At 44.3% G+C, this 27,527-nt stretch overlaps 1 protein-coding gene and 1 non-coding gene across 2 annotated transcripts in view; both read left to right on the top strand.

Annotated features, from left to right (window-relative positions):
• Positions 1-27,527, top strand: part of pcloa (piccolo presynaptic cytomatrix protein a) — a 677,428-nt gene that overhangs the window by 127,596 nt on the left and 522,305 nt on the right. The gene's annotated exons all lie outside the window — the stretch shown is intronic.
• trnas-uga (transfer RNA serine (anticodon UGA)) lies at positions 14,532-14,613 on the top strand. Its single transcript has one exon. It is a non-coding gene; the product is annotated as a tRNA-Ser (tRNA).

Genomic DNA, 27,527 nt, shown 5'->3' with positions numbered 1-27,527 from the left:
AGGTCTGGCTGTAATTTTTAGACTGTGCCCCTAGTCCCAGACTCCCCAACCAGCAGGAATAGTATCTCACTCTCGACCCGATCTGTTCCCCTCAATATCTTGAAAATCTCCATCAGATCCCCCCTGAAGCTTTTAAATTCCAGAGAATACTAACTTTTACTGACTGGATGCATTTTTCCTTCAGTGCCGGTTAATTCCATACAGTGTAGATATAAAATGGAGCTTGGTAACTGAAAGGAGTGTGGAGATTGAGACGATTTCTTCCAGCAATAACGTATGTGTTTGATGTGTTGGTCCAAGAAAAGGTGTTTTGTACAGAATGTCTTGCAGCCTCACAGCATTTTTTTATATACGTGATGATTTAGAATAAAGCTGTCACAAATTGTGCAGTATTGCAAATTGCACCAAAATATAAGCAACCTTTCATTGTGCGGGCTGTGCTCTGTTGGAGCAGTACTGTACACTCTGTGAAGGACAACTTCATCCATTATTGATCGTGAACAAACCGTGAATAAAAGATCTACCCCTGCACCATCATTGCAATATATGTTCACAGATTCAGTACTCGTGTTGTGGAAGTATTTGCTTCAGATCACTGCGCTTAAAGAAAATGGCCACCACCCATAAAATGCAACGATTAGGGAAAAGATTTTGAAGGCAGCACTAGCTAGTTGTATGGTAAGTGTAGATAAAATGTTTGGGATCAGAGATCCTCAACTCTGTCAGTGTTTTGGTTGGATTATCAGAGCTGCTTGTTGGATGCCTTGTAAAGAGCTTCCTTTACAGCCTTCAGGGTGGATGATAGGGCTAGACTTTCGACCACATCGCCCATCCAAGGTCCATTCATCCAAGGTCGGTCCATCCATCCAAGGTCCATCCATCCAAGGTCCGCCCATCTGTGGCCCATCCAAGGCCCATCCATCGCCCATCTATTGTCCATTTTCAACAAAAAATGGAAACTAGGCCCAAAACATCACTGGAAAAATAGTGAAGAGAAGTGACATTTATTCTGTGTGTCACAGTATTTTAAACATTATAAAGCAGTACGTAAGACTACCCAAGCACACCTATACACAACACGTTAACCATACCCATCCTGGTACTTCACGGTTGTACATTTTTAACGTGCTGTATGTTGTAAAGCAGTTTATTAAATGCACCCTGCACTGAGAGTATAGTGTGTGTGTGGGTCTGCCCTGTACTGTGACACCATGAATTGCTGGCCTTTGATAGCACTGGAGAGACTGGAGACTGCGAGACGTCCCGAGCAAAATATCTGTGGCCAGGAGCAGCATTTTGATGCTCCTTCGATCCCGTGGTGACAGACTTCCTGGATTCCTTTGAGGAAGTGCTCACTGGAAAGCCCAATTAAGTAGAGTAACTGCATTTCCATAAATACTTTGATAAAACTCCTAAATGAAAGGCTATTATTTAAGCTTAAGGCAGTTGTTGTCTTAGGGAAAATGTAGAGATGGATAAAGAATTGACTGAAAGAGAGGGAGAAGCAAGTAGGATTTTGGGGAATTGTGGAGTGCCTGAGATCAGTGCTGGGACAATGGGCCCATGTTTGCCCAGGAGTTGATCCGTTTTTTTTTGGAGCAACTAGATTTTTTTGGAGTATCTTAAAAATCGCAATTCAGCCCATTTAATGTGCTCCAGTGTAAATGAGTTAGTTAGGCTTTTTTTAGTTTAGTTTTTTTTTCAAAAGGGGGCGTTACCAGCCACTTACACCTGTTTTAGCCATTTAAGCCAGTTTAGATTGCTAAACGTTACTCCAAACTAACTTAGGCCAGAGTATGTGGCCACTTATGGCCGCACAGAAAAACCTTGTGGTGAGCTAAGAAATCGGCGCAGGTAGCCAGAGATAGGGAGGGGGGGGAAGGGAAGTGAGAGGACATTGCAAAACATTAGTCAGGAAATTGAGTTGGGGAAATTGATGGGATTGAAGGCCGATAAATCCCCAGGGCCTGATGGACTGCATCCCAGAGTACTTAAGGAGGTGGCCTTGGAAATAGCGGATGCATTGACAGTCATTTTCCAACATTCCATAGACTCTGGATCAGTTCCTATGGAGTGGAGGGTAGCCAATGTAACCCCACTTTTTAAAAAAGTAGGGAGAGAGAAAACGGAATTATAGACCGGTCAGCCTGACCTCAGTAGTGGGTAAAATGATGGAATCAATTATTAAGGATGTCATAGCAGCGCATTTGGAAAGAGATGACATGATAGGTCCAAGTCAGCATGGATTTGTGAAAGGGAAATCATGCTTGACAAATCTTCTGGAATTTTTTGAGGATGTTTCCAGTAGAGTGGACAAGGGAGAACCAGTTGATGTGGTGTATTTGGATTTTCAGAAGGTTTTCGACAAGGTCCCACACAAGAGATTAATGTGCAAAGTTAAAGCACATGGGATTGGGGGTAGTGTGCTGGCGTGGATTGAGAACTGGTTGGCAGACAGGAAGCAAAGAGTAGGAGTAAATGGGTCTTTTTCAGAATGGCAGGCAGTGACTAGTGGGGTACCGCAAGGTTCTGTGCTGGGTCCCCAGCTGTTTACATTGTACATTAATGATTTAGACGAGGGGATTAAATGTAGCATCTCCAAATTTGCGGATGACACAAAGTTGGGTGGCAGTGTGAGCTGCGAGGAGGATGCTATGAGGCTGCAGGGTACTTGGATAGATTAGGTGAGTGGGCAAATGCATGGCAGATGAAGTATAATGTGGATAAATTGGTGGTAAAAACAGAGAGACAGATTTTTATCTGAATGGTGACAGATTAGGAAAAGGGGAGGTGCAACGAGACCTGGGTGTCATGGTACATCAGTCATTGAAGGTTGGCATGCAGGTACAGCAGGCGGTTAAGAAAGCAAATGGCATGTTGGCCTTCATAGCGAGGGGATTTGAGTACAGGGGCAGGGAGGTGTTACTACAGTTGTACAGGGCCTTGGTGAGGCCATACCTGGAGTATTGTGTACAGTTTTGGTCGTCTAACTTGAGGAAGGACATTCTTGCTATTGAGGGAGTGCAGCGAAGGTTCACCAGACTGATTCCCGGGATGGCGGGACTGACCTATCAAGAAAGACTGGATCAACTGGGCTTGTATTCACTGGAGTTCAGAAGAATGAGAGGTGATCTCAGAGAAGTGTTTAAAATTCTGACGGGTTTAGAAAGGTTAGATGCAGGAAGAATGCTCTCAATGTTGGGGAAGTCCACAACCAGGGGTCACAGTCTAAGGATAAGGGGTAAGCATTTAGGACCGTGATGAGGAGAAACTTCTTCACCCAGAGAGTGGTGAACCTGTGGAATTCTCTACCACAGAAAGTAGTTGAGGCCAATTCACTAACTATATTCAAAAGGGAGTTAGATGAAGTCCTTACTACTCGGGGGATCAAGGGGTATGGTGAGAAAGCAGGAAGGGGGTACTGAAGTTTCATGTTCAGTCATGAACTCATTGAATGGCGGTGCAGGCTCGAAGGGCTGAATGGCCTACTCCTGCACCTATTTTCTATGTTTCTATTAAACACCTTCACAACAACATTAAAGATGCATAAGTACATTTAAAGCACCAAGCTATAAACAAAGCTCAAAAATAAGCATTCACTAACAAATAAAAAACACAAGGAAGCTGAGAGGGCCTGCAACTCGCACCAAGACTTACAAAGCGCTCAGTAACTAGATTAAAAATAGTTTGGTAAACTAGCAAATACATTATAGCAAGTCCTGTAAATAAGAATTTCAGCCAAACTATTTTATAGAATTCCTTTTGAAAGCAGATGAAGAGTTGAATGTAAATCAAACAAGAATTTAGGACCACATCAATCAATAAATAAATAAACAAATGAAAAATAGAAGTCCTTCAGCAAAGCTTTGCTGCTAACACTAGCAGCTGGGTACTGTTGCAGTGTCTATAGCTAGCTCTGCGCACTCTGGCCGCCGATGAGGGAGCCCATTGGGCCAGGGCTCGGGGCGGCGTGCTTCGGGCCCCTCCCACACTGCCTGCAGCACACGCACAGATTCTGGGGGCGAGAAGCTACTGCACATGCGCGCACACTAGCACACCTCAGGTAGGTGCGCCGTTTTAACCGGAGGGACAAACCTGGACCCATAGTTTCTGCTCCACAATGGGAGCAGAAGGTAAAGGAAAGCTCTCTGTCTTTCCATGCTCCCCTTTGCCATTCTCGAGTGGCACCGTGCTACTCTGATTCTCCGAGGCAGTGTTCAGGTGTTGATGCCCTACCTTGCAGGTATCGTGCAGGTGACCCTGGGATTGGAGACCGAGTCTGGGCCTGTTCCCTCAGGTTGACTTTAGCTCCACTCTGTCACTGCTCTGCTGGAATAATGACTTGACTGGCATCTTGAGGCTATTGGTTTCAGCCTTGACTCTCAACTCTGAGTCAGAAGATTATGTCCCACCACAGAGACGTGAGCAGATAATCCAGCTAACATCTCAGTGCAGTACCACCACCAGCACCTTCTCCAGGGCGATTAGCGATGGGCAATAAATGACAGCCTACATCCCGTGAACGAGTAATAACAACTGTAAAATATCCTCTGGCATTTTTCAAAGGTGAGCAGGGGAGTTCTCCCTGGTGTCCTGGCCAATATTTATCCCTCAATCAACAGATTATCTGGTGATATATTTCATTGCTGTGGGCCCTTGCTTTGCTGCTGCGTTTCCTTACTTTACTACAGTGCTGGCATTTCGAGTACAGGTATGACATCTGAAATCCGGAATCCTCAGGACCGAGTCCGTGCCGGCTTTCAGGTTTTGCCGGATTTCAGACCTCGCCGGCCGCTGATTCCCACGACCCCCCGCGCTGTGTCTTTTACCGATTTCCTCGTCCCTCGCTGCCCAATGTCGCCATCTTGGCTGCCTCAAAAATGTTGGGTTTTGGGAGTTGCGGATTCGGGACGTTGTACCTGTGCTTCATTGACTGTTGGTGGTGGAAGGTGCTACGTAATTGCAAGTCTGTTCCTATCCTTTCATAGTGTCAGACAACTGAATTATGCGGAAGGTTTAGAAAATCTTGCATTCTTCAGTCTTGAAAGGAGGCAAATGAGAGGTAAACTTCAAAAGATATGAGGTGCTATTTTAAGCTAAGCCACAAGTAAAGTGCAAGAAGAGCTGGATACAAACTAGTGAAAACGAGTTCCGATCCGATGTCAGAAAGCAGCTCCTAATACCCGGAATGGTGTTTTCAGTACAGTAGTGGAGGCAGAATGAGATAGATGGGCTGAATGGCCTCCCTCTTCTGTATCGAGTCATTTTTGTGAAAATGATGTTCAGCTCTGGCTTGTTTTCCTGGAATTGTCGACAAATTGAGAACAGATGGCAAGGTGGGGAGGAATGTTCACCGTGACGTCAGCGTTTACACTGCAAACACAAAATGAATATTCTCGTAATTATTTCACATAAGTGACTGCCCCTTTGTCACTGTTTAACCAAAGGTGTAAAACCAGGGCCCAGAGTCTGGAGATGGTGAGATAAATCCAGAATTAAGAAACTAACTTGGATTTTTAGCACCGTGTCAGTTTCTCACATGTGACATTACGTAAACACGGCAACCATCTCACAGTCGGCACGTGCTGATGTCAAAACCCTGCAGAATGTTGTTGGATTGGAACGAGGTCCCGGTCATGGGAAAGGCTGAGTTCGAATAGCAGATGGTTTGCAGAACCGTAATGATATGCAAGAAGGAAGGAAAAGATTTAAGATATATTGGAAGCTTGAGGCACGAGAATGTGGTTAATAATGTGATATAAACAGAATCCATGAAGGCCATTTATTTCCCACACATGACACTGGTTGTAAATTATTCCTTACTTTGGTTCTGGTGAATTATCAGGTCAGCACAGTCCTGGGATATAAATCTCATCGCAGGGGCCTTTCTCGTGTAACCTCGATATAACTTGAGGAAAATCAGAGATAACAGTAAGCACTGAGATACCTCATTCTGTAGCTGGGCTGGTTTATGTGACAGCGCAATAGAATCCTGCTCCTTTTAATCAGGTTTAGAATTTATTGCTACACATTTTCTGTAATGGCTCCTCACAGGCACCATGATTGTTTACAGCAGAGTGAATCCTCGATAATCAGCGTGTGAATATTTATCTATCTAGAACCCATCTCCAGTGAGATAACCTGCCCAAGCCAATGGAAATTGAAATGAGGCAGTTTCTATAACGGCCAGTGGATCCAATGCCAGGCAAGTGGGAAATCCAGCCCAGTGTATCGATTCCATTTAAAAAATTAAAATAACTCATTGGAGTCAAATAGAGTGTCGTGAAATGCCGAGTCCGTTAATATGAACAATATTTGGGTTGCTAAGAGAATTTGAGACCAAGGGTCAGCCAGTTCCACACAATAAAATCACGTGCAGTCTTAGGCTAGATGTGTGAAACAGACAGCAGGCATGAATATCAGCGGTGTGGTGAGCCGTGAACTGCCATAGTGGAGTGTTTAACTCATAGTTAGGAGATCTAACTTCAGATTCCAGTGTAAGCTAAGACTAGCACTGTGGAGGGGTGGGGGGTGGGGGGGATCTAGAGCCTCTTCTAGTCGTGCTAGAATTGGCAATATTGACCACATTTTTATGATACTACACTTGTATTCTGTATCCTCTCCTCTGATAGTGTTAGATAACATCTTGCCCTCACTTATATTTGGGTTTCAATACATAAGATGGATAATCTTTAGAAGGTTCAAGGTCCAGGCCTTGTGTTTCAGCATATATTTAAACCTTTAACGGTCAAGCACGATAGACAGTGTAACGCCTATTTTTTTCTGGAGGATTGAGGGAGGAGGAGGGATTGTTTTTAGATCTTAGTCCTCTGCCAATACCTGGGTTCCAAGAGATTCACAACAGCAGCCAGGGGTGACATAGAATCATAGAAATTTACAGCAAGGAACTAGGCCATTTCGGCCCATCGTGTCCACGCCGGCTAAAACATACCCTCCAATTCAGTGTTCCTCTCCATGGCAAAGAGCTCTCCCTCTAATGGTATGACCGCTTCATGTTGTGGAAAATCACAGGAGGAAATGCAGATCCAAGATCCCAGTGACACAATGGGCCACCCTGAAATAGCCACTTCCCTAACAAGATCTGTTGACATACTGTTGGTTCTATTCCAGTAGTAAAGCACGGTACCGATATACGCAGCATCTGTGTAGAGAGAAACAGAATTATCGTTTCAGGTCGATGACCCTTCAACAGAACTCTTAACGTAGGGTCATTGACTGGAAACATTAACTCGCTTTCTCTCTCCACAGATGCTGCCTGACCTGTTGAGTATTTCCAGCATTTTCTGTTTTATTTCCAATTTCCAGCATCTGCAGGATCTTGCTTTTGTAATGGTATCAATCTAATCTGATTCAATATCCACTGTACAAAAATAAAAGCAGCTTCGGACTAATTGCTCTTCTAACCAGTTTATGGCGGTGGAATAAAAGCAGTGCTTTAAACATTTAGATTTTATTTGCTTGTTCCTTCCTGAACTTCTGTCACATTTGCTTGTGTGTAAATAATGATTGCTGTATATCTGTCTGGGAGCGAGATCAGTCAATATTTGTGCAGCCAAGAAGCATACTGTTGCCTCCTAGCAACATTCAAATACATAACCTTTGAACCAACGATTTCTGCCTGACTTTCTCTGGTAATATTAATCTAGAGGACTTCATACTAAAGCGTTGGACATTATAAAATGAGTTTACTGAAAGAATGACATCAGAGAACCTTTAGGAAAATTTGTGAAACTTTACAACTGCTTTTAAAACCAAAAGGAGCAGAATACTATCACAATAAAACTGTTCCAGGTAAAATAAATGAGAAAAGTCGGATGTCTGAAGTTAAGTAAACCTACATTAAGTGCTTAGCAAAGTGACAGCTAATTCAGAATTCAGTTTTGGTCTCCGTATTTAAGGAAGGATATACTTGCATTGGAGGCTGTTCAGAGAAGGTTCACTCGGTTGATTCCAGAGATGAAAGGGTTGACTTATGAAGATAGGTTGAGTAGGTTGGGCCTATACACATTGGAATTCAGAAGAATGCGAGGTGATCTTATCGAAATGTATAAGATAATCAGGGGTCTCGACAAGGTAGATGCAGAGAGGATATTTCCACTCGTAGGGGAAACTAAAACTAGGGGACAGTCGTGGAATAAGGGGCCGCCCATTTAAAACTAAGATGAGGAGGAATTTCTTCTCTCAGAGGGTTGTAAATCTATGGAATTCTCTGCCCCAGAGAGCTGTGGAGGCTGGGTCATTGAATATATTTAAGGCAGATACAGACAGATTTTTGAGCGATAACGGAATAAAAGGTTGTGGGGAGCGGGCAAGGAAGTGGAGCTGAGTCCATGATCAGATCAACCATGATCTTATTGAATGGCAGAGCAGGTTCGAGGGGCCAAATGGCCTACTCCTGCTCCTATTTCTTATGTTCTTACTGTCAACTTGGTGATATTTAAAACTTAGATGCTATGTCCCAGGATCTAAACGTGTCTACAAATATAGTGTCAAATTTCAAGCAATTGCTATTAAATTAGAAAAATCCCAGGAGGAAATGAACTGGAAAATGATGGAAATAAATGAGCCACTTGTAAACTTTGAAACCAACTGAAAAGGTTTGTGGTACAGTTGAGAAAATATCACCAATTTTATACATGGCATGAAGTAAATTCTATTACAATAATCTAATGCTACAGAAATCATTTCCATTTACTTCAAAAGTATAGAGAGAAAATAGATTAATTGAGAATGGCATTTAGAAAAGTACAAGAGTTTTAGTACGAGGAAGTGAGCTCGCTGTTAACTTGAATCAAGCACGGATCAGCGAACAAGCTTACCTGTCATTTTACATAAAGCACCTGTCGTAACTCCACTGATGACTAGGTGGTAAGTCGCTGGAGAAATACCACCAACGATGTCTCCACAAGATCCTACAAATCCCCTGGGAGGACAGACGCACCAACATCAGCGTCCTCGACCAGGCCAACATCCCCAGCGTTAAAGCACTGACCACGACTGATCAGCTCTGCTGGGCAGGCCACATTATCCCAAAGCAAGCCCTCTACTCTGAGCTCCTACACGGCAAATGAGCCAAAGGTGGGCAGAAGAAACATTACAAGGATACCCTCAAAGCCTCCCTGATAAAATGCAACATCCCCACTGACACCTGGGAGTCCCTGGCCAAAGACCGCCCTAAGTGGAGGAAGTGCATCCGGGAGGGCGCTGAGCACCTCGGGTCTCGTCACCGAGAGCATGCAGAAAACAAGCGCAGGCAGTGGAAAGAGCTTGCGGCAAACCAGTCCCACCCACCATTTCTCTCAATGACTATCGGTCCCACCTGTGACAGAGTCTGTGGTTCTCGTATTGGACTTTTCAGCCACCTAAGGATTCATTCTAAGAGTGGAAGCAAGTCTTCCTCGATTCCGAGTGACTGCCTATGATGATGATGAAATGCACTCTGGTGAGTTGCCTAATCTCAGGCCCCCAACATAACTAACAACAACACTTGCAATTAGCTAACATTTGACGAGCAGCAGACAGAGGAGATTGTTGCAGAGGGGGTAAATAAGCCAGAGTTCCCAAGTGTGTGTGCGCGGCTGTGCATGTGTCTGTGCGTCTGTGTCTGTGAGTGTGTGCGTCTGTGTGTACGTCTGTGTCTTTATTTGTGTCTTTGTGTCTGTGTGTGTGTGTCTATGTGTGTGCGTCTGTGTCTGTGTGTTCATCTGTGTGTGGATCTGTGTCTGAGTGTGTGTGTGTGCGTCTGTGTGTGTGTGTGTGAGCATGTGTGTCTGTCTGTGTGTCATAGAAATATAGAAAATAGGTGCAGAAGTAGGCCATTTGGCCCTTCGAGCCTGCACCACCATTCAATAAGATCATGGCTGATCATTCACCTCAGGACCCCTTTCCTGCTTTCCCTCCATACCCCTTGATCTCTTTAGCCGTAAGGGCCATATCTAACTCCCTCGAATATATCCAATGAACTGGCATCAACAGCTCTCTGCGGTAGAGAATTCCACAGGTTAACAACTCTCTGAGTGAAGAAGTTTCTCCTCATCTCAGTCTTAAATGGCTGACCCTTATCCTTGGACTATGTCTCCTGGTTCTGGACTTCCCCAACATCGGGAATATTCTTCCTGCATCTAACCTGTCCAGTCCCGTCAGAATTTTATATGTTTCTATGAGATCCCCTCTCATCCTTCTAAACTCCAGTGTATAAAGGCCCAGTCGATCCAGTCCCTCCTCATATGTCAGTCCTGCCATCCCGGGAATTAGTCTGGTGAACCTTCGCTGCACTCCCTCAATAGCAAGAACGTCCTTCCTCAGATTAGGAGATCAAAACTAAACACAATATTCCAGGTGAGGCCTCATCAAGGCCCTGTACAACTGCAGTAAGACCTCCCTCCTCCTATACTCATCCCTTAGCTATGAAGGCCAACATGCCATTTGCCGCCTTCACCACCTGCTGTACCTGCATGCCAACTTTCAATGACTGATGTACCATGACACCCAGGTCTCGTTGCACCTCCCCTTTTCCTAATCTGCCGCCATTCAGATAATCTGCCTTTGTGTTTTTGCCACCAAAGTGGATAACCTCACATTTATGCACATTATACCGCATCTGCCATGCATTTGCCCACTCACCTAACCTGTCCAAGTCACCCTGCAGCCTCTTAGCATCCTCCTCACAGCTCACACCTCCATCCAGCTTAGTGTCATCTGCAAACCTGGAGATATTACACTCAATTCCTTCATCTAAATCATTGATATATATTGTAAATAGCTGGGGTCCCAGCACTGAACCGTGCGGCACCCCACTAGTCACTGCCTGCCATTCTGAAAAGGACCCGTTTATTCCGACTCTCTGCTTCCTGTCTGCCAACCAGTTCTCTATCCACATCAATACATTACCCCCAATACCATGTGCTTTAATTTTGCACACCAATCTCTTGTGTGGGACCTTGTCAAAAGCCTTTTGAAAGTCCAAATACACCACATCCACTGGTTTTCCCTTGTCCACTCTACTAGTTACATCCTCAAAACATTCTAGAAGATTTGTCTAGCATGATTTCCCTTTCATAAATCCATGCTGGCTTGGACCGATCCTGTCACTGCTTTCCAAATGCACTGCTATTTCATCTTTAATAATTGATTCCAACATTTTCCCCACTACTGATGTCAGGCTAACTAGTCTATAATTACCCGTTTTCTCTCTCCCTCCTTTTTTAAAAAGTGGTGTTACATTAGCTACCCTCCAGTCCATAGGAACTGATCCCGAGTCGATAGACTGTTGGAAAATGATCACTAATACATCCACTATTTCTAGGGCCACTTCCTTAAGTACTCTGGGATGCAGACTATCAGGCCCCAGGGATTTATTGGCCTTCAATCCCATCAATTTCCCTAACACAATTTCCCGACTAATAAGAATTTCCTTCAGTTCCTCCTTCTCACTAGACCCTTGGTCCCCTAGTATTTCCGGAAGGTTATTTGTGTCTTCCTTCGTGAAGACAGAACCAAAGTATTTGTTCAATTGGTCTGCCATTTCTTTGTTCCCCATTATAAATTCACCTGATTCTGATTGCAAGGGACCTACGTTTGTCTTCACGAATCTTTTTCTCTTCACATATCTATTAAAGCTTTAGCAGTTGGTTTTTATATCTGTCTGTCTGTGTGTGTGTTTGTGTGTCTGTGTGTGTGTGTCTGGACCATTGGGTGAGGTGTGATGCCCAGTGACACCATTTGAGAGAGGAACGACAGCCAGGCCCGGTTCCTGCCCAGTGTGCTGCAGACCAGGCTGCACAGAAGCTTCCTGCTGTTCCATCTGCTTGAGCCAGTTTTGCACAAATGGGTTTGGAAATAAACAGACCCAGGAAACTCGTGAGGCCATTGGAGTGTAAATCACATCGAGGAAATTCCAAGCCAGCATCTTCAAGACAAGAGGGCAGAGAATTGTCATTCATAACTGCTCAACATTTTGGTCTTAGAAGCTGTTCTTGATTTTAAAGTTATCCATTGCCTCTTAGGGATTTTTAAAAAGTCAGACTGTTGAAGATATCGTACCAATATTAAACTTTTCACTGGTGAGGTCTGACGTTGAAAATTTTAGAACATAAGCAACAGTAATGTATATTTCACAAGCAGCCAGAACTAGTTTGCCCTCGTGAAACTGGTGTGAGAATAGGGAAGTGCTGAGCTGTCTGATCTGATCGAGAATGCTGTTGATATAATACAAAGATTGAGAGGTTGGTCCAGTCTGGGGATTGAGAGCTTTGATGTGACAGCGCACTTATCTACATAGGATATCTGGCATAGACAAAGGCTATTCAGTCCAACCAGTCCCATCACCCTTTAACAGGGACACTGATTTAAAGACAACATCCAGAAAGGCACGGATTAAACATCCATGCATTCCACAATACATTATCAAATAATGAGCAGTCCAAGCTGGGGAATATATTAGCCGCCTCTGAATCGCACTCAAAGCTTATTGTCGTTTCTGTGTACTGTGTCGGGTGACACGCAAGCACGGAATTTGTGGGACTGACAATCACAGGGTTGTGCAAACCCTTGGTGAAGGCTCGCGTGCGTTAGCAGCCCAGGGCCAGCCTCACCACATTCTGCAATGGGAGGCCCTCCTCGTTACTGGGATATGCTGCAAATACTCCAACCCCTCCACTGTTATAAACGGCATGGTAGCAGTCACTGGCTCATTGTACCTGATTGAAAGTGAAGAAATTTGCTGGTATGAGCTGGAAGGCAAAAGTAAACGTGGTCCTCATCCTTGTACACAATTGTGGTGGGCCCATTGAGCATGGCATGGACCTGGTTGGTATTGCACAAATACTGTGCCAGTACAGTACCCATTGCTGCAAAGTGCAGTCAATGAAAGGACATTGCATCAAAAGTCCTGGCATTCATTATGCATCAGATTGTTATGGCTGACACTTGTGCTGTGTGAAGTCTTGCCTGAAGACATGAAATTCACTGACATGAAATGAAGCCTTGTGTACTGGTAGCACAACCTCGGTCTTTGCTGATCCATTGGAACTTCGAGTGTTCTGTGAGTTGCTCACGCAGCACATCTCCTGTGACGGAGATCAGAGAGGAATGCTGGTGAGTGACCAGGATTCATTACTTTCTAAATATTTGTCTTTATTGTCACTTAATACTGGACATCTCTTGGAAAACTTAGCATAACCTTGAGATACCCAAAAGCATACCTATCATGCCTGCTCAACAAATTAGATTTTGTCTTTTAATCTCCATCCTCATCTTTCCCACTGAAGCCGACACTTCTCGTTTCTGACTCTATCCTCCTCAGAATTCCATCCAACACCGTTTGCTACATCTTCTGGTTCGAGAGTGACCCTTTATAAAACACGGTTTCGGCCCCAGCTGGAGTATTGTGTCCAATTCTGGGCACCACACTTTAGGAAGGACGTGAAGGCCTTAGAGAGGGTGCAGAGGAGAATAGCCGGAATGGTCCCAGGGATGAGGGACTTCAGTTGGGTCGAGAAATTAGAAAAGCTGGGGTTGTTCTCCTTAGGGTAGAGAGGGTTGAGGGGAGATTTAATCGAGGTGTTCGAAATTATGAGTAAAGAAGGAGAAACAGTTTTTACTGGCAGGAGGACAGCTTTAAGATTATTGGCAAAACAACCAGAGGCGAGATGAGAATTTTGTAAACGCAGCAAGTTGCTATGATCTGGAATGCGCTGCCTGCAAGCAGATTCAATAATAACTTTTGAAAGGGAATTGTTTAAATACTCACGAACGAAATACAGGGCAGGATAATGGGACTACGGCTAGCTCTGTCACGTAACATAAGAACATAAGAACTAGGAACAGGAGTAGGCCATCTGGCCCCTCGAGCCTGCTCCGCCATTCAACAAGATCATGGCTGATCTGGCCGTGGACTCAGCTCCACTTACCCGCCCGCTCCCCATAACCCTTAATTCCCTTATTGGTTAAAAATCTTTCTATCTGTGATTTGAATACATTCAATGAGCTAGCCTCAACTGCTTCCTTGGGCAGAGAATTCCACAGATTCACAACCCTCTGGGAGAAGAAATTCCTTCTCAACTCGGTTTTAAATTGGCTACCCCGTATTTTGAGGCTGTGCCCCCTAGTTCTAGTCTCCCCGACCAGTGGAAACAACCTCTCTGCCTCTATCTTGTCTATCCCTTTCATTATTTTAAATGTTTCTTTAAGATCACCCCTCATCCTTCTGAACTCCGAGTAAAGACCCAGTCTACTAATCTATCATCATAAGGTAACCCCCTCATCTCCGGAATCAGCCTAGTGAATCGTCTCTGTACCCTCTTCAAGGCTAGTATATCCTTCCTTAAGTAAGGTGACCAAAACTGCACGCAGTACTCCAGGTGCGGCCTCACCAATACCCTGTACAGTTGCAGCAGGACCTCCCTGCTTTTGTACTCCATCCCTCTCGCAATGAAGGCCAACATTCCATTCGCCTTCCTGATTACCTGCTGCACCTGCAAACTAACGTTTTGGGATTCATGCACAAGGTAGCTGCAATGGCCGAGTGGTTAAGGCGTTGGACTTGAAATCCAATGGGGTTTCCCTGCGCAGGTTCGAACCCTGCTCGCAGCGATTCTGCAAGTACATTCATTTAGTGGCCGCGTGGCCTAATGCATAAGGCGTGTGACTTCGATTAAAACCGCAAAGTTATCAGATGATTGCAGGTTCGAGTCCTGCCGTGGTCAACTTAGCTCGCTGCATTAATTTTTCCGGAGGGACTGGAGTGCATCATCACGCCCGGCAACCAAATTTTAATTTGATTTTATGTTTTTAAGTTAATTTGTTTTAACTGCCGGTGCTGTTAGTGTCCCCCTCCCCTTTTATAGGGGGCACTTGGAGAAAAAATACGATTTTGTGCCCAAAAAAAACCCCACAAAAAAACCACAAAAAAAAATAAAAGGGCCTTGTAAATGTTTGGTGTTTCCCCCAGATCGGGGGGCATGGTTTAATGTTTTTTGTTTGCCCCAAAAGAGTTCATGCACAAGGACCCCCAGGTCCCTCTGCACCGCAGCATGTTGTAATTTCTCCCCATTCAAATAATATTCCCTTTTAATGTTTTTTTTTCCAAGGTGGATGACCTCACATTTTCCGACATTGTATTCCATCTGCCAAACCTTAGCCCATTCGCTTAACCTATCTAAATCTCTTTGCAGCCTCTCTGTGTCCTCTACACAACCCGCTTTCCCACTAATCTTTGTGTCATCTGAAAATTTTGTTACACTACACTCTGTCCCCTCTTCCAGGTCATCTATGTATATTGTAAACAGTTGTGGTCCCAGCACCGATCCCTGTGGCACACCACTTACCACCGATTTCCAACCCGAAAAGGACCCATTTATCCCGACTCTCTGCTTTCTGTTCGCCAGCCAATTCTCTATCTATCTGTGCTAATACATTTCCTCTGACTCCGCGTACCCTTATCTTCTGCAGTAACCTTTTGTGTGGCACCTTATTGAATGCCTTTTGGAAATCTAAATACACAACATCCATCGGTACACCTCTATCTACCATGCTTGTTATATCCTCAAAGAATTCCAGTAAATTAGTTGAACATGATTTCCCCTTCATGAATCCATGTTGCATCTGTTTTATTGCACTATTCCTATCTAGATGTCCCGCTATTTCTTCCTTAATGAAGTGGTGTTCCATTCTATGGTTCTATTCTATAAAATATTTCCCTCACCTCGCTAATTTCATTTGATATATTGGCGCTCTCAGACATTATTACTATTCTGTGCATGTGGACAGGAACCGACTATAATAATGAAACGGGTTATAGGGACCACTTTTCCACAAGGCCGGTTTTTGCCGCAGTTGTAGAGGTGCGTCTGATTTTTTTTTAGTGGGCCGACGGCATCAAAAAAAAGTTCCAAATTTCACTGGAATAAACTTTGAATTTGGAGTGGCGCAGATTGTCCTTAAGCTGTGTGGGTGAAGCTTAAGGTCTGCGCCAAAAACTGAAGTTGCCAGGGTAACGAGGGACACACTGAAGGACCATGGCTGGAAAGTGAAACAATACCCGCTGCTATCCCGGGCGGAATGGCCCCATGCCCCCCCCCCCACCCCCCCCCCCGGTGCCGCTCCTATCCCAGGCCGAATAGTCCCCCGCTCCCCTGCTGCTCCTATCCCAGACTGAATGGGCCCCTGCCCTGGTGCCGTGTCTTCAGCTCCGCTAAAACAATGGCGTCTTCTCTGCGTTAATTCTCTGAACTTCAGGTAAGGTTTTTCAGAATGGTGCACTGCTCTGTTTTTGAAAAAATCCTAATTGGCCAAACTTGCTGAAACGGCCAGAAACGGCGCACCTGGCAGGTTCCGCCCCAGTCAAAAAATCGGAACTAAAATAATCGTCCGTAAGTAGTTTAGGATGGCGCAGAAACTTTGACGAAACTTGCAGATTTTAGTCTGCTCCCAAACAAACAGCGTAGACCAAAAAAATGGCACGGAATGGTGGCGAAAATTCGGCCCATAATCTGGTAACAGAGCACCGAGACCAGGAAATCTCCAGCGGAAAGTTACCTCTGCCGTTACCATTCTGTTGAAGTGCAGGAATTGTTTCCTTTTCTGAAGATCGGTGTGGCATTTACAAATTTGGCCTTCTGAATTTGAAAGCTCAGCTAAGCTCTCCCGCGAACCTCCGTGAGACGCTGGAGACCGCCTGCTGCTGTTAGCCTTGGCAAACTGCACCAATGAATTGCCGAGTCCTCGGCTTTCAAACACAGACAACTGGATTTTGCTGCATGAGTCAATGTGAGCAAAACACAGAATAACAAAAACGCTTGTAAAAATGAAGGGCTTCAGTATATTCAAAGGCACTGAATGTCAGCCATTTCCTCAATCGATTGGTGGAGCAGGTTTGAGGGGCTGACTGGCCTACTCCTGCTCCTACCATAGAATCCCTTTCTGTGCTGGAATTAGTCTGCTGGGAATATACATGCTCAGTTCAGAAACACTTGGCTCTGCTGATAACTTTAATTTCCAGGCTCTAAGGATTTTTATAGTTCTGGATTCTTCCTGGAACTCCAAAATCTTCTAAGAAGATTGTCTTTTGAATGAAAACTTAACACAGTCAATTTTCGTACTTTAAAACCGCATTCATTTTGAACCATATAATCATGTCTGTGAAAACACCCTTAATGTAATTTATGTTTTATGGGAAAGAACAGCAATATACGCGGTTTTATAGGCAATGGAGTGATTACGTTTTAGATCAAGTCAGACAAGCGGGGTCCATAAGAATTGAGAAATGGGTGGAATGGATAGGAACCCTTTCAATACCCGATTGTAGGCGCCAGTCTTTCAGTGTAGCGATTGTCATTTTACTAATGTGATAAAATTATAAGAATTTGCTTCTGTCCATCTTGAAGCGAGCAGCAAAAATGTTTCATAATTTGATGTGGTAAATTTATCAAAATATTAAGTTTGATAACGGCCAACATTTTATCTTTTACTGTTTCATTAAATTTCTGATCACGAAAGCGACCCACTCACCACCTGTGAATGCACGAATCGAGAATCCGACTATCGCCGCAGGGCTCACGGGAAATGCCAATGTTCCGTCCAACCTTTGCTTCCTGTTGATGCAAAACGTTTAACTTGTAATTTTATTCCATTCTGACATAATAAATTTCTTCATGAACGACGTGCTCTGTGAATAAGCTGCTGGCTTTTCCTACAGTTTCCGCTTGTGAACATGGACAGTGCTGCAGTTTAACTGTATTTGGAACGTCAAATGGTGCTGTGGTACAACACCATCATTATGTTACTTGTTCTAGATCAGTCAGGCTATCTGTCTATCTGAGAATGTCTTCTGTACACAGATCACAACACCGTTGAATGTCACTCCATAGCAGGACACAACTTTATTCATGTGCAAGGAGGGGGCGACATAGAATGGTTGCAGTACAGAATGATTGTGAGGCCATTTGGCCCATCGAGCCCGTGCCGGCTCTCTGCAAGAGCGCTTCAGCCAGTCCCCCTCCCCCGCAGCCCTACAAATGTTTCCCTTCAGGTACTTATCCAATTCCCGTTTGAAAGCCACGATTGAGTCTGTCTCCACCACCCTCTCAGGCAGCGCACTCCAGATCCTAACCACTCGCTGCGTAAAAACGTTTTTCCTCATGTCGCCTTTGGTTCTTCTGCCAATCGCCTTAAATATGTGTCCTCTGGTTCCCGACCCTTCCACCAATGGGAACAGTTTCTCTCGATCTACTCTGTCCAGACCCCTCATGATTTTGAACACCTCGATCAAATCTCCTCTCAACCTTCTCTGCTCCAAGGAGAACAACCCCAGCTTCTCCCGTCTATCCACGTCACTGAAGTCCCTCATCCCTGGAACCATTCTCGTAAATCTTTCCTGCTCCCTCTCTAAGGCCTTCACATCCTTCCTAAAGTGCGGGGCCCAGAATTGGACACAATACTCCAGTTGGGGCCGAACTAGTGTTTTATACAGGTTCATTATAACTTCCTTGCTTTTGTACTCTGTGCCTCTATTTATGAAGCCCAGGATCCCGTAAGCTTTTTAACCACTTTCTCAACCTGCCCTGCCACCTTCAGTGATTTGTGCACATATACTCCAGGTCTCTCTATTCATGCACCCCCTTTAGGATTATACCCTTTTGTTTATATTGTCTCTCCTCATTCTTCCTACTAAAATGTATCATTTTGTACTTTTCTCCATTAAATTCCACCTGCCCCGTGCCCGCCCATTGCACCAACCTTTCTGTGACCTCCTGAATTCTTCCCCTCACTGTTCACTACACAAGTTTTGCGTCATCAGCAAATTTTGAAATTGTGCCCTGTGCACGTAAGTCCAAGTTATTAATATATATCACGAAAATCAGTGGTCCAGTATCGCCCCCTGGGGACTGATAAAAATACTTGGTTTTCTTATTCAGCCCACACTTCACTCTTTTGCTGGATTTCCCTTCCTCTTAAATTGCTTAAATAATATAACATTGCCAACAGTGGAACATAACTCTAGTCTGGCACAGACACGATGGGCCGAATGGCCTCCTTCTGTGCAGTAAATTTCTTTGATTCTGTGAGGACGTGATGATTTCCTGCTCATGGAAAAAACCTGCTGGGAGTTAAAATCGACCCAATAGCTCCCTCAGCCAGTGCTTTCAGAACCTGTGCAAGACGAGCGAGATTGTGAAGGGCAGCATGTATTGAGATGCACGTAGCTAAGAAGGATTGCCCTCCACACTGCTTTGCCACTTCTGACCGTCAGTGAACTTGTGCCAGCACTCCAACCATGTGTGCTGCAGCCTGAGGTGAGTTACTTTGCTTTGGGCTGCCATGCCTTGTGTCCAGCTGTTTTTGAGATTTGTTCTGCCAGAGGCAGAGTACAGCACTGGTTCCACCTCTCCACAGCCTGGGGCAGCCTTCTATACTCTGCTGATGCAGAACCCGTTTCCTTCCCCCTCTGGTTCCCGCCATCCTCTCTTGCCAGAGGAGCAGATAACCAATATCAAGGGATGGAATTTTCAGCAAAGGGGAATGTATTGAAAGCATTTTTAGCAAATGCTCCAGCTAGCTTGCCTTGCCAGCGACGCCCACATCTGTGAACGAATAAAAAAAAAGCTTCAATTTTAAATTTAAAACAGGAACAGCGAGAACACTCACTGACCTTCCAGGAATCTCGGGGCAGTCAGTGATTCTGTGCCAGATTTTCCAATTGTCTGACGTAAAGTATTTGCTTCATGGGTTCTTTGCTTAAGAATTCATAGCAACACATTGCTATTAAGAACTAGTTGATTTATTAGCAAAGGTTTAACAATCACACTCCACATTACCAGTTCATCCACAAGGCTCACAACCACCTGCCCCATCGTGGATCCCCCAAACCCAACTGGCTGGGGTTTTATGGAGTCTTGTGAACATTATGTGACTGGCTAAACCACTCCCAACTCAACAGCTCTACAACTATTTTAAAATAACTTTAAATCATGTGTCCTCTTTTATAAGGGCACAAAAATCCACAAATTAACAACTAAACATTAAAGAGAATTTTACAAATCTAATTAAATTAAAATGTTGTTCCCTGTTGAAATGATGCAATCCAGTCCCTCCGGCACCCACCTCCCGCGGAAGGCCACGAGCATACAGTTGGACACTGCGTGCTCCATCTCCAGGGACACCCTGGTGTGAACGTAGCTGCGGAAGAGAGGTAGGCAGTTGGGCTGAACCTCGACCGCCGCTGCCTGGACCAGCTGATGGCCATCTTGGACAGGCTCAGGAGCAGTCCTACGAGGAGGCCCTCGGACCTAATTGCTCCCCTCCGCACAGTGTGCCCAAAGATCAGGAGTGTGGGACTGAAGTGCAGCCAAATAATGGAAGAGGGGCTGCAACCTCACACACTGAACATACACGTGGAACACGGACTCCTCTGGACCGCAGAAATACAACAGCTCTACAATCTTCCAACAATGTTGCGGTTAGAATCGAAGTCAGATGTCTTATCTACAAAACTGTGAGCATCTTCACAGGTGCACACGTTACACCTGATACTCCTTTAAGGCTTGAGGAGTGCCTGAACGTAATGTTGCCTGGGCTCTCTCTCGCAAATATCTGCTTCCATGTGCGCACACAATCTCTCCCCTCGAGTGTAATGAAGACCATCAGGAAACCCAGGGGCTAGCAGCCTGCCCACCCAGGAAATTTGCCCCAATAGTTCAGCCACAGCACTGAGAGGTCATATGACATGCTGGAAGTTAGTAAGTGTAGACTGTTTCTCGTACTGTATTGAAAAAAACTATTTGTATCTGAAATAAATTGCAAAATAAAGTGTTGAAAGATTGAAAGCTACAATGTGTACTTGATGCATTTGGATGGTCAATAATTGCTCCAGCCGAATATTAATGTAGCAGTCGCTGACTGGTAATTATGACCATAAGTAACCTTTTGGAAAGAGACATTGGATTCTGCTGGTGAATGTCGAGCGTGACTAGGAACTGTTGGGCCATCTCGTATTGGAAGGATGGTGTTTGGAAATAATAGCCGTATGATCATTTGCCAGAAATGAAATTGTGCTCCCTTATCTCGGCTGCCTTTGATTTGAAGCTGTGATGGGCCTCTGTGAAATAGTATTCTAGTTTGTATTCGCATGTGAGATAGCATTTAATCCATGGATTAGTGAATAATACACAGCAAAAGCTGTTTTTACACAGCATCATGCAGTAGAATGAGGTACATTGTTGGGACAATGAAGAAGAATGACACTGTACCTAGCCCGTGATATATAGCCGGATCCTGAGAGTTGCGTTACCAACACTGGCCCTCAGCCTGATGAGGGAAAAACCTATTCCAAATTGTACAGTAAGTTTGAGTTCTGTACCAAGCACTGACAAATTCAAATGAACAAGGTTCAGTAAAGTCTTATCTCTCCAGTTTTGAGATATGGTTGCACAGGTCACACCAGTTTTTCAGTAGCTCGCCCACAAACTGATTCTTTACGGATGAGCCTGTCCTAATAATTGGATACTCTCGAGTCACGTAAAGGAGAGAGCACGCCATCATGGGGTTGCTGGGCTTGTAATCAAGAGGGGAGTCTTGGCTGCTTTTCTCTTGTATTGTCTGGGAATGCTAACCTGTTTCAGTGCTCAACTACCTGATAGTTGACTCAGGACAAACCAGGAGTCAAATTTCAGATCCTTTTGATTGTAATGCTCAGTAGAATACCACACTGCATCAGTTCTGTGGAAAATTAAAACCAACTTTCACTCAATATTCTTCATGTTGTTCTTGCCATTTGTATATTGTGTATTGGATTAATTAAACATTAGAAAGACAGCAAGCATCATTGTCAGCACCGAGTCCTATCTGCATACTTTCACTACTAACTCCACCCCCCTCCCCAGGCACTGCCTCGGCCTGTTTCCAACCTCGGTTTTACCCTGAGCTGAGCTTTCGGCTGCATGTCCACGCCGACTACCAAACTCCATAACGTTGCCCGCACCCCCACCTCAGCCCATGTGTGAAGAGTAAACCCCAACAGGGGCTGAGGGGGACAAACAGCCTGGTTGCCATGTTGCAACTTCTGTGTGATTCTATGTAATCTGCTACTTGTGCCTTTGTCCTCCTCCCTGGACCATTGCATTACTGTGTTGGCCAACCTCCCATCTTTCATCCTTAATAAATTTCAGCTCATCCAAAACTCTTCTGCCACATCCTATCCCACACCAAGTCCTCTGTGCTGCCCGCCCCATACTTGCTGACCTATATTGGCTCCCAGTCCCCCAACACATCAAATTCAAATTGTATTTAAATCCTTCCATGGCCTTGCCACTCCCTATCTCTGTAACCTCCTCCAACGCTACGTTCCTCTGGCCTCTTGTACATCCCTCTTCCCTTTACCCCATCATTGGTGGCCATGTCTTCAGCTGCATAAACTCCATACTCTGCTTCTCCAGCACCCTCTCCTCCTGATTAAAACCTGCCTCTTTGACCAATTTTGCTCACTCTGCTCCTTGGCTCGGTGTGTGAGTACGTTTCTCTGAAGGGCTTTGTGATCTTTTTCTATTTTAAAGATTTTATAAAAGCAAGTTGTTGTTTATCTTGTTTTGTGGAGACAATGGCAAAATATTCATCCTTTAACTCCCATGTTGGCATTACTGGGCTTACTGGGCTGTTGAAATATTAAGGATTACAATGTTCTCTCAACAATTGATGGTGACATTTATTTTGCTTTGAATATTTGATTACTGTAGTCAGATAAAGGAGTGGATTTCTCCACCCTGCTGGTGTCTTCAGTGGTGAGCATGACCTGCTTTACTAACATTCCTTGCTTCCATATGGCCATTGCTATTCTCAGAATGTCACAACTGCTTCGTATCAGCACTCCATTTTGGATCAGATGGTGTAAACAGATATCAGGCTCGGAGGTGCTGGTCTCTCTCAGAAACTGCCGGGCTGGATTAGCCCTGGGCTGTTTGTTTATCAACAACAGATGACTCTCTAAAATATCCTCCAGATGACCCTCTACAAACAGTGCAAGCACACTACACTAGTTGCAACTCCTGTAGGAATCCTTTTTGCTAATATCATTTATTTTAAACCAGATGAGCTAATAAGGGAGCGAGAGTGTTAATCCCACAGTGGGGTTGTATATAAGGACAAATATTAAAGAAAGTATATACATGTTTTGGACAATGGTTACAATATTGTTAGGGCTACATTTGGGGTGGGAGACAGAATCAGCAGGAAAACTGACTTCAGTCACTGTCACAAAAGCAAAACACTGCGGATGCTGGAAATCTGAAATAAAAACAGAAAATGCTGGAAATACTCAGCAGGTCAGGCAGCCTCTGTGGAGAGAGAAACAGAGTTAACGTTTCTGGTCATCTGAATACGTTTGGATTTAAATACAGTACCTCTGTTTCTCTCTCCACAGATGCTGCCCGACTGGCTGAGTATCTCCAGCATTTTCTGTTTTATTTTCAGTAGCTGACAGTTAAATTGTGTGTGGAGGAGTGAACTGATTTCGTTGATAAGTGGGGAATGTGTTCCGGGAGCAGGACCTTATTTGGGAAGAATGGTTTACATACACCCAGATGTTGCACTAAATCTGTGGCTACAAAACATGAGTATGGACATTGAGATTCATTTAAAATATACTGGAGCGAGTAAGATATCGGATCATAAGAACTTAAGAAATAAGAGCAGGAGTCGGCCATTCGGCCCCTCAAGCCTGCTCCGCAATTTAATGAGATCACGGCTGATCTTCGACCTCAACTCCACTTTCCTGCCCGATCCCCATATCCCTTGTTTCCCTTAATATCCAAAAATCTATTTATCTCTGTCTTGAATATACTCAATGACTGAGCCTCCACAGCCCTCTGTGGCAGAGAATTCCAAAGATTCACCACCCTCTGAGTGAAGAAATTTCTCCTCATCTCAGTCCGAAATGGCCGACCCCTTATCCTGAGACTGTGACCCCTGGTTCTAGACTCCCCAGCCCGGGGAAAACATCCTCCCTGCATCTACCCTGTAAAGCCCTGTAAGAATTTTGTATGTTTCAATGAGATCACCTCTCATTCTTCTAAACTCTAGAGAATATTGGCCTAGTCTACTCAATCTCTCCTCATAGGACAATCCCCCCATCCCAGGAATCAGTCTGGTGAACCTTTGTTACAATCTGTCGATGGCAAGTATATCCTTCCTTAGATAAGGAGACCAAAATTGTACACAATACTCCAGGTGCGGTCTCACCAGGGCCCTATATAATTGCAGTAAGACGTCTTTACTCTTTTACTCAAATCCTCCTGTAATAAAAGCCAACATACCATTTGCTTTCTCAATTGCTTGCTGTACCTGCATGTTACCTTTCAGTGATTGGTGTACAAGGACACCCAAGTCCCTCTGAACATCAACATTTCCCAATCTCTCATCATTTAAATAATAATCTGCTTTTCTTTTTTTCCTCCCAAAGTGGATAACTTCACGTTTCTCCACATTATATTCCATTTGCCATGTTCTTGCCCACTCACTTAGCCTGTCTATATCCCCTTGAAGTCTCTTTGCAACCTCCTCACAACTTACATTCCCCCCCTAGCTTTGTATCATCAGCGAACTTGGATATATTACATTTGGTTCCCTTATCTAAGTCCTTGATATATTGTGAATAGCCGAGGTCCAAGCACCTATCCTTGCATTATTCTGTTGCATGTCACGTTGCATGAGGGTTATGCAATGGATAGGATTTACAGAATGACCATTTTCACCTCTCTGGTGAACTTACATTAGCAGTGAGTTCTGGTTGAACCCCAATATTTTAATCATATGACTGAAGAGTTAAAACTCAAACTATTTGCCATCAAAATATAATAAAATATAAATCCTAGGGAGGGGAGGGAGATTAAGCACAGTCCAGTCTTCCTTTATCCATTGATGTCTTTTAATTCCAGTATTTTGCTTGGCTTCTGACATTGTAGACACGATGGAGTTTACTTATATTTTCAAAAGGCGTTTCACGAAGCTTCGCATGTAATGTAAAACTGTTAAATTACATTAAGGCTCATGAAATTAATGGCAAATTAATATAGAAACATAGAAAATAGGTGCAAGAGTAGGCCATTGGGCCCTTCGAGCCTGCACCGCCATTCAATGAGTTCATGGCTGAACATGCAACTTCAGTACCCCATTCCTGCTTTCTCGCCATACCCCTTGATCCCCCTAGTAGTAAGGACTACATCTAACTCCTTTTTGAATATGTTTAGTGAATTGGCCTCAACAACTTCCTGTGGTAGAGAATTCCACAGATTCACCACTCTCTGGGTGAAGAAGTTTCTCCTCTGCAGCCAGAAATAGTCCATGGTGTTTATCCACCAGAGCAGACCTCCAGTTACTGTAAATGCCCAACAACTGAATGAAAAGCTGGCTTGGCAGCAGGAGGTGATGATAAATGGGAGGAAGCTCTCTCTGGCTGGTATCGGCAGTTCTGCTGGGCTTTGTGTAATGTTCCTTGCTGTTGAGGTTCAGAAACAGTATAGAGGACTTTGCAATACTGTAAATGTTGGTGGTACCAGCAAGCTATCTGCCTCACTAAAGAATAGAGTTCAAAGGAATCTGGACCAGTTACCCAAACAGGACAAGGAATACATTCCCGGAGTAGATCCAACGTGGTGTGTGGAATGAGCAAGCTGTGTGACCACCACGTTTCATGCTTTCTTGTCCTCTTGTTATGAAATACCTTTCAAAAGGCATTTGATAAAGCAGACATGGGGCGTTCAGCAGCACCGATATCTAAAATATTGCATAAATCTTGTGAACGTGCTTCTCTTTGTCAGGCATTTACAGTAACTGGAGGTCTGCTCTGGTGGATAAACACCGTGGACTATTTCTGGCTGCAGAGGCTCAGAATAATGTTGATGCAAGCATTGACTTTCTTGACCCAGTCACATTCACTCCAGTACGTCTGTTTTACAGGCACAGATGAATCTGTAAAGAAGACCACGGCTGTATGTAAACTTTTAATCTCCATGTTGCAGAAATTGGTTCAGAGCTGCCTGCCTTTAGAATAGATCATCGTCTTTGCCTGTGGAGAGTGCGCTGAGAATTTAATAATCAGTTCCAATTCCAGAATGAAATTAGTGCCAACCTGAATTACTGCGTACAAGGATCACACAGTAAACAGGCATGAACAACAATAGATTTGTTCAGTAATTCATTCAGATACCTGTAAACTATTCAATTTTCATTTGTTTGCTTCCATTACATTTGTCTGTTTTTATGAAAAAAGTTAAATTTATTTGCCTAAACCAATTATATAACTTCTGTTTGGGCCATGTCTAAACATTTGAGAATGGTAGATAGTGGTAACGTCACCGGACTAGTGATCCAGAGACCTGGACTAATGATCGTGACACATGAGTTCAAATCCCACCATGGCAGCTGGGGAATTTACATTCAACTAATTAAATAAATTTGGAATAAAAAGCGAGTGTCAGTAAAGAACCATCACGAGGGCAAACCGACTTGACACTCCCTTCACCACCAACGCACCATGGCTGCAGTGTGTCCCATCGACAAGATGCACTGCAGCAACTCGCCAAGGCTTCTTCGGCAGCACCTCCCAAACCCACGACCTCTACCACCTCGAAGGCTAAGGGCAGCAGGTGCATGGGGACACCACCACCTCCAAGTCACACACCATCCTAACTTGGAAATATATCGCCTTTCTTTCATTGTTACTGGGTCAAAATCCTGGAACTCCCCCCACCCCACAGCACTGTGGGAGCACCTTCACCGCACGTACTGCAACTGTTCAAGAAGATAAAAGTTCACTGGGTTGGGTGTAATATATTAACATGGATAGAGGTTTGGCTAACGAACAGAAAACAGAGATAAATGGGTTGGCAAAGAGTGACTAGTGGGGTGCCGCAGGGATCGGTGCTGGGGCCTCAACTATTTACAATCTATATTAATAGAAACATAGAAACATAGAAAATAGGTGCAGGAGTAGGCCATTCAGCCTTTCTAGCCTGCACCGCCATTCAATGAGTTCATGGCTGAACATGCAACTTCAGTACCCGCTTCCTGCTTTCTCGCCATACCCCTTGATCCCCCGAGTAGTAAGGACTTCATCTAACTCCCTTTTGAATATATTTAGTGAATTGGCCTCAACTACTTTCTGTGGTAGAGAATTCCACAGGTTCACCACTCTCTGGGTGAAGAAGTTTCTCCTCATCTCGGTCCTAAATGGCTTACCCCTTATCCTTAGACTGTGACCCCTGGTTCTGGACTTCCCCAACATTGGGAACATTCTTTCTGCATCTAACCTGTCTAAACCCGTCAGAATTTTAAACGTTTCTATGAGGTCCCCTCTCATTCTTTTGAACTCCAGTGAATACAAACCCAGTTGATCCAGTCTTTCTTGATAGGTCAGTCCCACCATCCCGGGAATCAGTCTGGTGAATCTTCGCTGCACTCCCTCAATAGCAAGGATGTCCTTCCTCAAGTTAGGAGACCAAAACTGCACACAATACTCC

This window comes from Pristiophorus japonicus, chromosome 13 (genome assembly GCF_044704955.1).
Source record: "Pristiophorus japonicus isolate sPriJap1 chromosome 13, sPriJap1.hap1, whole genome shotgun sequence".
NCBI classification, from domain to species: domain Eukaryota; kingdom Metazoa; phylum Chordata; class Chondrichthyes; family Pristiophoridae; genus Pristiophorus; species Pristiophorus japonicus.
The sequence above is the reverse complement of the archived record's forward strand: the minus strand, read 5'-3'. Positions and strand labels throughout refer to the sequence as shown.